Source organism: Dendropsophus ebraccatus, chromosome 1 (genome assembly GCF_027789765.1).
Source record: "Dendropsophus ebraccatus isolate aDenEbr1 chromosome 1, aDenEbr1.pat, whole genome shotgun sequence".
Classification (NCBI taxonomy): Eukaryota; Metazoa; Chordata; class Amphibia; order Anura; family Hylidae; genus Dendropsophus; species Dendropsophus ebraccatus.
The window spans coordinates 182,109,977-182,121,329 of record NC_091454.1 but is presented as its reverse complement, the minus strand read 5'-3'; the positions used below and the strand labels follow the sequence as shown (position 1 = coordinate 182,121,329).

The window sequence follows — 11,353 nt, the reverse complement described above, 5'->3', positions numbered from 1 at the left end:
TAGTGATTGGCTAAGTGACCTGTCACTTCAGAAACGGCATCAGAAGTGCCAGCGGCGGCTGGGGTGAGCTGGGAGAAGCCAGAAGAACACCAGGGAATATAGACAGGTATGTATAGCTTTATTATTTTCTACATACACAGCGATGCACAATAGTCGAGCTATGTAATAGGCTCTGCAAGCGAGCGCCAATCTAGCGGATCAGCACTTGCTTACTGTGCTAATGGGGCCATGTAATACAGCCCTTAGTCATTGTGTATAGTATATTTGCATTTATTTTTTTCCCGATATACAGTACATACAGTATATATTCCTATCTTGTTTCTAAGCACCCCAAGAAATTCTTTCTAAATTTTGAAAGCCACGTCTGACCGCCAAGCCATAAAGTGTCAGTAGATTCTGTTGTCAAACATTGGCATAGATACAGTCCTTAATGGTTTGCTTCATGGTAAACTATTATTTCACTAAAGGGATGAATTGTGTCAGAGGGGATTAAACTGGAACACTCAGGTCTTGGAAACACATTAAAAACAGCAGCAACTTTTTATGTAGATTTAGAGCAAAAGGAAAAGTTTCTGTGTCTGGTATGTGATTTTGAGAACATAGTTTCTTGTTGTTTCTGTATTGTGGGGTGTCCCCCTGTCCTGTCTGATGGCATGATATGCTCTACACCCCTGTTGTCAGTTCTTTGCAATGTCTTTGCTTTTACAGATCTAGTTTCCTCTGTGTCCTGTGGTTGCCAGACACTCCCGGGCTGTTAGCTGAGCTGCTATATAAAAAGACCCCCGCACAGCTCAAGGCGAGAAACACAGCTCTGCAGGACAACTGGAAGGACACACAGCCTTGGTAAGACGAAACACCACAACGATACCTCTGACTTATCCTTAATGTCTGACATATAAAAACAGGACAACACATATAACTATGTTAAAATATTAATATATTAGAGTAGATAGATAGATAGATAGATAGATAGATAGATAGATAGATAGATATCCCTTTTTTATTTAATTGAACTTTATGAAAAGTTTTTATTAACAATTTATTTTAGTTTGTGCAACATTTCAAATATTCAAGCTTAAAACTTAATTTTTTAAAAATTCGTAATTACTTTTTCTTGTGTAGAAAATGTGTGACAATATGTGTGACAATGTAAGGCTATGACTATGTTAACGCAGAGTATTTTGGTCAGTACTATAATGGAAAGATTTGCACACTCCTGGTTTTGGTTGAAAAAATACTGACAGAAATACTGTGTGTGACCATAGCCCTAAGCGTTTTGACATAGTATCAGTTGCATAGTTATGTTTGTATGAATTAGCCTGTTTTCATGTCGCTTTTTCAGCGCCCGTTTGCTGTATACAGTAGGATATCTCCCAGCGTATATGTAGTAAACATATCCATAAACCACCATTATCCCACAGAGGTGAAAAGAGTGGCCCCCATTCAGGTGGTTTACATCAGGTTTTAGGTTTATTTGCTGTATGGTATTGCACTGTATACTGCAAAATCAATGTGTATGTTGCAGTATACCTTTTATTAATATGGTGGCATCTGTCATAGATACACATTGGGGAGAGAGAGTGTAAAATGAGCTTTATTTATATATGATTTATATGCATTTTTGGCAGTACTAAAAGGAAGATAACGTAACAATATATTTGTATGTATTTAGTTTGCATCTATCTGTTGCTGTACCTGCACATACTGTAGTATTTGATCTTGAACTACTATTAAACATAGTATAAACCAGCATTCTCCAACCTGTGGCCCTCCAGCTGTGGTAAAACTACAATCTCCATCATTCCCTGAGAGATGACAGCTTTGTGTGTGAAAATCCTTAGGCTTTGTTTAATTGCTTTTACTTCTCTATAGAGAATACTATTGATGTCAATTGTCATACAAATCTACATACATACCAGTGCAGAATAAATAAACCATATTGCTATATAGACTTAGGGCTTGATATTTGACATGTCATATGCACTGTATTTTAGGATTGGAACTCCTTTCAAGTTTATTTGTGTCTGCCAAGAGTAGCATCTTACATCTGTGCCCCAGACTAATATACAGCCTGGCATGGAGGTCATGTTCTGGATATACCCACTATTCTATCAGGCAAACATGAAGTACATAAAGATCAGCAAAGAATTGTGTGAATTATGTTTAGCTCCCAGTTTTCAGTATTGATGTACAGTACTTACTTTTACATGTGAACATATGGATGGAGAACGTCTAAGGCTGAACTAGACTAAAGATTATCTTTATTGAATGTTGAAATGTATAGACAGGAGTGTGTTACAATGGTTACTCAGTGTTGTGACTGCAGTGTGCTACTTAGGGCGTGTTTAGGCTATGTTCACACTGCGTAAACTTACAGTCGTAATTTTTCACGGCCGTGGATTTGCGTTCGCACATACTATTCCTATCGCACATCCAACCGTAAGTGCTAGCCGTAAACATACGACCGTTGTTTAATGTGGCTTCCTAGCATGATTTCAAGCGGGCTGACACAGGTCGTTTACTTTAAATATAGCGCCCAGCCCAAGAAACCACTCAGAATATATTTTATATCAAAATCAAGTTTACTTTGGCAGATATCAGATGTACGTTCGCGTCCGCATTGAAACTCATGGCCGTAGGTGCAGCATTTCTGGCCGCAAATAATGGTCTTGTTCATTTTTCACGGGACCGTATAAAATCCGACCGTAAATTCGTACGTAGTGTGCACTTCCCGGCCGTAGTTCCATTGCATTACATTCATATCAGTTAACCTCAAACTTACGTTCATATTTTTGCGGTCGTAAATACGACCGTAAGTTAACGCAGTGTGAACATAGCCTTACACAGAGAGATTTATCTGGCAGATTTTTGAAGCCAAAGCCAGGAACAGACTATAAACAGAGAACAGGTCATAATGGAAAGACTGAGATATCTTCTCTTTTCAAATCCACTCCTGGCTTCACAGATGAATCTCTCTGTAAAAGCGTCATACAAGACCAGTATGACAGGCGGTTATATGACAAGTGGTCCTAAACGGAGAGGTAAGAAGCTGAAACTGGATTTTTTTAAGTACGTGGCTCAACATACAAACTTTTGTTTTTAATTATATGTTAATTTTAACATAATTATGTACAAAAGCAAGTTCTATTCAAGAAACTGACCAACTGCAGGGGTTCAGAATGTTGCATACTAGATAGATCATAGAATAAAAAAAAAGTTGCAATTTTTAAGCAATGATGCGGTTGTGCAAAAATCTTAGACAAACATAGTCATTCTCATATATACTTAGTAAGCCCCCTCATGTGTGTAACTTTGAGAAGCACATAGACCCTCGGGTTCATATTATACACCTTGTTAGACTTATATTGTTTTATGAGGGCTGATTGCTTCATTCTGGAAGGAAATGAGTTTTGCAGCCACAAGTAATAGTGAATTATTATGTTGCATTATGAGGCGCAATACTCAGACAAAGATGGCGCTATGTCTTCTTTCTAGTGATTGGGCCCAAGTAGTCTGATCTGTCATATTGTAGCTGCATCCTAGAGATGATTCGTCAGGTTTCATTGAACCCCTTTAATATTCTATCATGGATTAGTTGTTCCTGTAAATCAGGTCCATAGAGCAGGTTCTAAGGATTCAGGTATGTAAACAGTGGCCCAGTAATAATGTGTCTGTGTCACACTTCTGGCTTCTTCCTAGCTGGTTTTGTTTTGTGTTGCACTGGCTTTCAGGCATATTTACTATTCCTAGGCCTCATTTTTTTATGCACTACTAATGGTGGTGGCACTTCAAGAGCACTGTTTGTGTCACACTTTGGGGACATTGTAAACACCAATTGTGTTGAGGCCCTCTGCTTGGCATTAGAGTAGTATTCTAACTGACATGCTTATTTGTGGGTACGTATTGGGGGCATGCCTTTAGCCACTATGGGGTCATTGGATTGGCCCATCAAAATTGAAACTGTCACAAGTATGCAACAAATGAGAGTTAGCAATTGCCCAGTTGTAACAGTATTGTACATCCATTCCTGATGGAAACAAAACCCAACACGTGTAGATGGGGGTCTTTTTTCCATGTAGACACCAAGGTGGCACTACACATTGCACAACAGGCTTTAGATGGGAAATGTCATACATCATCCAAACCCATTTCATGACAATGGTGCAATGTAACAAATGAACGCCTGGCTACTCTAAGTAATCTGATTGTGGACAAGGTTCCTTTATATAAATACTTGCAGCCAGTTAGAGGTTAGGTTTACCTCAGCCATCTACCTACAACTCATATGGTTTCCATTACAATATATAAACCCACACCACTGTAAATACACAATAATTATAGCGTAAAATCAATATCACCTGAGTGCTCTAAATGGTTTATTGATGCTCCAAGTCTGACTACAGAGTAGAATATAAAACAGCCATTGGATATTAGGTACTTTGCATGCTCTTTGCATTTGCTGCGCTCATTTCCCTATAAATTGTGGCGAATTATAGTCACTAGGGCTTTCAATACATCAGTCTGTGTACAACTAGCTAGAGACCTTGCTTTTATGAGACTGAGCTGCAATACCCAGTGATATCAGCCATTAAGTTCCTTTAATACTTTTAGTATCAGAAGAACTTTTTGTCAAAATTAGACTTAAAGAAGGGCAGGGGTACGGCAGGGGCATACTCCAGGGAGAAGGCGCATATTCTCCCTTTCACCTTGCCATACGCCTGCCATATCCCCCGTGCGCCTCGTGAATTAGTCCAGGGGAAAGGGGGCAAGGCCTAATTTAAGAGTGGTGTACCGGCGGGATAAATCCCCCCCAAGTGTTTCCTTGTTATTTAAAATAAATAAATAAACTTTTAAAGCATCAATGAGACCTTTCAAACCCTTGTCAAACCCCCATTGATCACCAGAATAAGGGTGGAGAAAAGTATATAGAGTCCAGCTTGTGCAGAGATGAGCAAGACAAGAAGAGAAGTGCCTAAGGTGTCCAAACACTTTCAATAAAATCAGTTATCGCTCCAGTCTGCCGCCCATCCTCCACATACACAGGAAGGTTTGGCACGGCCAAAAGTTTCTGTGTTCTCTATTGGAAGGGGGTTTAAGCCACAGCTAGAGAGCTTTGACTTCGGCTTATCTCTACCAAAACAAAGGGGTGGGGCAGTGATTTTCAATCACAACCAACTCTTATCACCACCAACATCAATCATCTATTCGTAGTTGTTGTAAACCTAGCCTTAGGGCCCTATTCCACAGGAACGATAGTCAGCCGAATCGGCCCGATTCGGCCGATTATCGCTCAGTGGCATAGAGAGAACGATAAGCCGATGATTGTGTCATCGGCTGATCGTTCATTTAGGGACAGACCTAAAATCATCGTTCCCCCACCGCGCATCGCTACGGTGGAATAGCGGTGCACGGCGGGCGACTGACGATTTGAGAGGCGCAGCATACATTACCTGCAGGGCTTCTCCATTGCTCTGTCTTCCTCCCTGGCCCCCGCGGAGGAGAAGACCTGACAGGTAATGTATGCTGCAAGGGCTGCAAGGACATCGGTAACGATGTCCCTGCAGCCCTCACTCAGCGATCATCGGGCCGTGGAATAGGCCCAGTAAACGAGCGGCGATCTAGCAGATCAGCGCTCGTTTACATCGTTGATCGGGCCCTGCTCAGCCTGTGGAATAGGGCCCTTAGGCTTCATTCACATCTGCTTTACAGTGTCTGTCAAAAATGGGAAGTTAAAATAAGGATTGCCTATGCCATAGTCAGTCTGCCAGTTAACATGAGGAAATGTGACACGTCCTCATTAGACATTAGCAGACATTCCTGAAGGATGTGTTTACGCGAAAACAATGCCAAGAATGTTAATGGCACGTGGGGCAGCCTGGCATAGGTGCACACTTATCCTGATGGTGTAGATATGTACCTATACAGACCTGAGTACACATTTATTTTCATTGGAAGACGTGCAAGGAGCTAATTTTGTGCTTCTACCTCTACGAGCGGAGTGCCAACAGGGCCAGAAATAGGTAATGAAAAACCCAGACGTTTCTCTTAAATCACACTTTTGCCAGATGAATGGATCCAGAGCAAGACAGATTTTCATCACTATAAATAGCTTTACAGTCCAATGAAATATAGCAGAAGACTGTTCAGGCACATCACTATAGATCTGAATGACAACAGGAGCAGTTCCCCAGCCCTGATGTATAAAGCAGCCTGTGTTCCCATGGCACCTATACACAATGGCATGGCATGATGTCACACACCTTCGTGCAGTAAGCTGGTTAGGAGCACTCACCATCAGACGCTCGGTTAACGAGTAGCACATTTGCTTTCCACGTCTGACTTTTTTTATAGCTCGACAGTAGCTTGGTGGGTTCTTATTTCAAGGCAAATAAAGATGAAAGTTGTCCGACAAGTCAAATATAAGTCTTTTTTCTATTTATATGCATTGAATGGGATTTATAGGTCTATCTATTAAGGATTAGAGGATTATAGAAGGGATGTTGTTACAATCTCGGGGAAGATTTAATTCGATTGGTGATTTATATGCTCGACTTAACCAGAGGTCTGTGCCACATTTATTAAGAGGCACGAATTACAATCTCAAATCTACATCTATATAAATTGACACTATAATTTATGAAGATTTCTGGAGTAAATTATAGTACTCCCTGTTTATCACTAAACCCTACCAATTTTTGGAGCAAAAATCGGTGCCAATTTTTGCTCAAACCAGGTACATACCCATTTGTTTTTCCCAAAATTTGTGTCAATACGTCCTTAGTAGAGTCCTCTCTTTGGGCCCAAAGAGAAACCATTAAATGGGTATCCCATCCACAGGATAATTAGCTAATCACAGGGGTCTGACTATTGGGGCGCCTTGCAATCTCAAGAATGGGGACGCCAATCTCCTGTTAAATTAGAGTGGCAGGTTATGCGCCCAAGCTGCTACTCAATTCATTCTCTAGGGGAGCTGACAGAAACAACTGAACACTGTACATGGCTATTGTCAGGGCCCCTTTAGATAATGAATAGAGTGACAGCAAATAAGCACAACTTGATGCTCCATTCTAATGGGTAGTCATTCATAAGATTGCAGTCAGGCCCCTTCACACAGAGTTTTGGATTTACCATCAACGCATGTAATGTATGTGTAACCCCCTCCCGCCGCTGCACTGTTAATTAACATCACTGCAGCCTATGTCTGAGGCTACAGCAACATTAATTTACCATACAGGATGACACAGACACAGGAGCTGTGCCTGTGTTATTCGCAGTGGGTTCTGGCAGTCAATGATAGCCGGGAAGCCGCTCTAAGTCTGCACTTACAGTTATCCCTATAAGTACTATGGTCAGTATGACCACAGCATCTATAGGGCTTCAGACACTCCCCTGCCACTGTGACAGGCTTCTAACAGCGGCAGGGGACAGAGCTAGGAACATGAGCTTATGGGGTCATTATTAGAGATGAGCGAACCGGGTTGGGGTTCGAGTCGATCCGAACCCGAACATTCGGCATTTGATTAGCTGGGGCTGCTGAACTTGGATAAAGCTCTAAGGTTGTCTGGAAAACATGGATACAGCCAATGACTATATCCATGTTTTCCACATAGCCTTAGGGCTTTATCCAACTTCAGCAGCCACCGCTAATCAAATGCTGAAAGTTCGGGTTCAGATCGACTCGAGCATGCTCCAGGTTCGCTCATCTCTAGTCATTATGATTTCATAAGCTGAAGTCCTAAAATGACCTGGGCATTGAGGTATTAATGGCCCATGGTGTTGAAAGGATTGGGGGGAAAAAAAAACTGCCTGAAACCATCACTGTCTGGTTTCCTCATAGCAACCACTTACAGCTCAGCTCTTAAAGAAGCAGTTCACTTCTTTTTTTTTTTCCGCCCCCCCGGGTAGCCGCTGTCATGTATACTTACAGAAGATGATCGTTGTCCCGTTCCCATCGGTCAGTTCACGTCCCGCGGTGCCGTTCAAATCGGGCACGCTAACGTCCGCCGGCTGCTGCGAGTCTTCTTCTCTCACCAGTGATTATACGCCGGAAGTCACTCGCTTCCATGCATTCGATATGGAAGCGTGTGACTTCCGGCGTTCAAATTACAAGGGAGAGAAGAGGAGTCACAGCACTGGCGGACGTGAGCGCGCCCGATTTGAACGGCACCGCGGGACGTGAACTGACCGACGGGAACGGGACACCGATCATCTTCTGTAAGTATACATGACAGCGGCTACCCGGGGAGGGGGGGGGGTGGAAAAAAAAAAGTGAACTGCTTCTTTAAATATTAATAAGCTCTGGTACAATGTAAGCTTAGCTGTGATTGGTTGCTATGAGCAAATCCAGACAGTTTTGGTTTTAGGCAGACTGATCAATCTGGGCCATTTTGTTCTTTATAAACACTTATAAACATTTTAAAAATGTGAATGCGACCTTGGATTGGTACTCCTACGTCTGTCTCAAATAATTTTTCCACATCTTCAGCCCACAGGAAATTTGTATCTCTAGTTTATATTTATTACATACAAAGCCAACTCAAATGAAGCTCACTTCTTCTGACACAGTCTGGTCACTAGTTGAAATGATCAGGCTGGCAGGCGTCCTAGCAAAATAAATATTATACCAGTAGGCTGTCTGGAAGCACTGACTATATCACTAGCTTTAAGGCTATGGACACCTATATCTCTTTCCTTCCTGTCTATAGCCTCTGTGAGCTGCCCTCTAATAATCCTCTCCCCTGTACACAAGCTAAGCTGGTGTGTAACCCTGTCCCCCAGGTGATTACTATGATAATGCGACCCTAAAGATCATAGTTGATCATCAGAAACCATCTGGTGATTATTCATGCAACCTTGCCTGCATAATAATTGTGTTAAGGCTCCTTCAACAAGAGCAAATCTACTAGATTAGTATTTTTCATAGGCAGCCATCTGCCTGTCTGATAGGACCCTTCGGCTCGGTAAAATATAGAGAACACAGGGAAGAATTTACTAGGATTGGTGTATCATATACTGCTCTTAAAGGGAATCTGTCACTAGGTTCATGCTGCCTTACATGAGGGCAGCATTAATTAGTGACAGACATGCTAAACAGATTGGTGTATTACTTACATAATTCTGTTCAGCCGTTCTCCTAATATGCAGGATAATAGGATTATTGCTTCACCCCTCCCTCCACCTTCCACCTGCTGATTGACAGTTGAGTGTCTAAACACAGCATGTAGAATAACTGCTAACCAGCAGCTGGTAAGTGAAGTTTTCTGCTTCTCATGAATATCCAGGACTACTGGGCTCATGCACATAATGCAGAAGACCACTTATTGTCCATTGTATTTAGGAGGATATGTCTGGATCAGCTGCACAGAACAATGTAAGTGATACATCATTCTGTTCAGCTTCTCTGTCACTAGTTTATGCTACCCTAAGAAAGGACAGCAGAAACCTATTGACAGTGTCTCTTAAAGTGTATTCCCACTGCTGTTCATTTCAGCAGATTAAGAGACGCTGGCTACTATTTAAATAGATATTAAAAAAGACCCTTTTTATTACTCTTTATTACTCTTCATGTTTATGCTCCAGGACAGTGCGGTCTAGCCTATGGCTCTCCAGCTATTGCAGAACTACAGCGGCCAGCATGTTTTGGCATCAGGGCACAATGGGAGTTGTTGTTTTGGCCACAGGTTGGGGAACATTCATCCAGGAATCCTCCAGCTTGAGCAATGTAGGTGGTGTGGAGGAAGGGTGGCCTATTGATACTGGCTGAAAAATGAACAGAATAAGATGTATATCACCCCTGAGCTTCCCTACATCTGCTTTTCAGATATGTTGCATGTTTCCCACTGAAAAAAATGATTTTCCAGATCCTGAAATAATATGATCTTCCACATATTAATATCCAGGGCTTTATCTGGCAGAGTTGCGGCATATCAAACAGTAAAGGCTTCTTTAACACCTTCTAGCCCGATGCTTATTCCACGACATGCTAATCTGGCTGTGGGCAGACGTTGACTTTGTGGTCTTTCCAAGTAATGTGAGACATGGATGTGGACAGAGTAAAATGTCAGAGAGATCTAGACATTTATTGAGGTGTAAAGACACCTATCAACTGATGTAATGTCTCAGAGGATAGTAAGGAGCTGTGTATCCCTCAGGTAACTAGATGGAGTCACTAGACACGGACAGCTCCTATAACATCCCTTAGTGTACTAATAGATTGGGTTGTTTTACGCTCAGTGTCATGTGTGTTCATTGGCTTATAACTGCAATAAAATATGGTCAGTCTGGAGAATTTAATTTGTATTGCGGGGGCGGAAATGTCTATCTGACCACAATTTCCCAATTCAGAGGGGAAATTTTTGACTGCTTACAAACCACTACCTTAAACCATCTGTCCAATACCTATATTCATCAGGGGTATAAAACTATTTTAAGTTAAGTCTGCAAAACCTGAGAAAACACCTTTAGGCTATGTTCACACTACGTATATTTTTGTAAAACTACGGCCGTTGATGCCGGAGTGTATACACATAGGGCGACATTTATTAAGTCCGGCGTTTTCTGCGCCAGACTTAAAAATGTCCCTGCAGCTCCGGCGGTACGTAGATTTATGTAGAGGCGCACTGCCTCTACATAAATCCCGTGCGCACCAGTGCACACGGCAGGGAACCTACGCCAGCTCAGAGCTAGAGTAGGTTTCCTGCTTATTTTTCCGCAAAAAAAATTATAAATTAAGTGGACCTTTATTCCACTCCACCCTAACCTGCCCCTTCACACTCCCTCTCCGCTCCCCTGGTGTACCGGGCGGAAAGTGACCCGATTCGAATATTTTATTCGCAAAACGGCCATTTGCAAATAAATGTATTCACATAAGGCCCCTTTCCGTCGAAAAGTACGCATTTTAGGCATGATAAATGTCCCCCATAGTATACACTCCAGCCGGGATCCCGTGCGACAACGCGAGAAACTGACATGTCAGTTTTCTGTGGCCGCTATTCATTGAATAGCGGCCACAGAAAACCCTGTCAGTGCACACAGTGGAACGAGCGGCTCCGGCTGCACGCTCCATTGTGTGCACAGCGGCGCTAAAGATCATCTGGCCAATACTACAGAACCTTTTCTGAGATCGGCAGGGTCACGGAACGGCCAGTCTCAAACAGCGTGTGACCATAGCCTTATCCGCAGAATCAGTTAGAAGTAGAGATGAGCGAACCGGGTTCGGGTTCGAGTCGATCCGAACCCGAACGTTCGGCATTTGATTAGCGGGGGCTGCTGAACTTGGATAAAGCTCTAAGGTTGTCTGGAAAACATGGATACAGCCAATGACTATATCCATGATTTCCACATAGCCTTAGGG

General features: G+C 42.4%; 1 protein-coding gene across 1 annotated transcript in view; it reads left to right on the top strand.

The window, feature by feature from the left end:
* The first annotated feature begins 708 nt into the window (after positions 1 to 708).
* CILP (cartilage intermediate layer protein) overlaps positions 709 to 11,353 on the top strand; it is a 32,366-nt gene continuing 21,721 nt past the window's right edge. Inside the window, exon 1 of the mRNA XM_069985625.1 lies at positions 709 to 843. The gene's annotated coding sequence lies outside the window, so the exon portion shown is untranslated. The remainder of the gene's footprint in view (positions 844 to 11,353) is intronic.